Here is a 979-nt window from a genome sequence, read left to right as displayed (position 1 = left end):
TATATATATATATGTATATATATATGTATATGTATATATGAAACTTAATTCTTACCAGTTGAATTGCTTGTTGGTGACATCATAAGTATTTACATGCTTTTATTTATAGCTCTATATGTATTTCGAGAAGCAATTCCCCAAAAAGAATTATTCTTCGTTCTCTAGTATGTTTATCATTCTTTGTGATGTCAATGACATACAATTTTCGTTGACAAGAACAAAGTTTCTAAAATGGATAGAGAAATTCGAAAGAACGCTTTGGTACAATAATAGAACACGTGTCATGTTTACAGATGTGGGTTCGAGTCTCATCAGTAGACCGGATTCTAATTCAAAAGCGTTTGTCAGTCAAGTATTTACGTGTTATTATTTATAGCTACATTAAGGCAGCGCGCTGACAGAATCGCTAACCCACCGGGTAAAACGCTTAGCGGCATTTCGCCCGTCATTACGTTCTTAGTTCAAATTCCCCCGAGGTCGACTTTGCTTTTCATCCTTTCAGGATCGATAAAATAAGTAACAATTGGACACTGGGGTCAATGTAATCGATTCATCCCCTCCCCCAAAATTGCTGCCCTTGTGGCAAAATTTGAAACCTTTTCAAACCATTATATATATATATATATATATATAATACCAGAGTAAGCATATAAATGTGAAACAAAGTGGGTTAAAAATTGTACTCGTATACTGGAGGTACAGTAATATGCTTTATTAATAAAGCTGCAAAGACATCACAAAACTGTTACAAAACTGTTATTAATAAAGTACATACATACATACATACATGTGTGTATGTATGTTTGTATGTATATACAAACATACATACATACACACAGGAAAGAAAACTCCGAATGAGCCGTCCATATTTTCTTTGTATTGTCTATCTGGATGTTTTGTTGTCCCTTTTTGTATCACCTAACTGTCTGGATGTTTTGCGTTCTGTCCCATTTTTGTATTATATATATATACATATATA

This window comes from Octopus bimaculoides, chromosome 1, assembly GCF_001194135.2.
Source record: "Octopus bimaculoides isolate UCB-OBI-ISO-001 chromosome 1, ASM119413v2, whole genome shotgun sequence".
Lineage (NCBI taxonomy): Eukaryota > Metazoa > Mollusca > Cephalopoda > Octopoda > Octopodidae > Octopus > Octopus bimaculoides.
The sequence above is the reverse complement of the archived record's forward strand: the minus strand, read 5'-3'. Positions refer to the sequence as shown.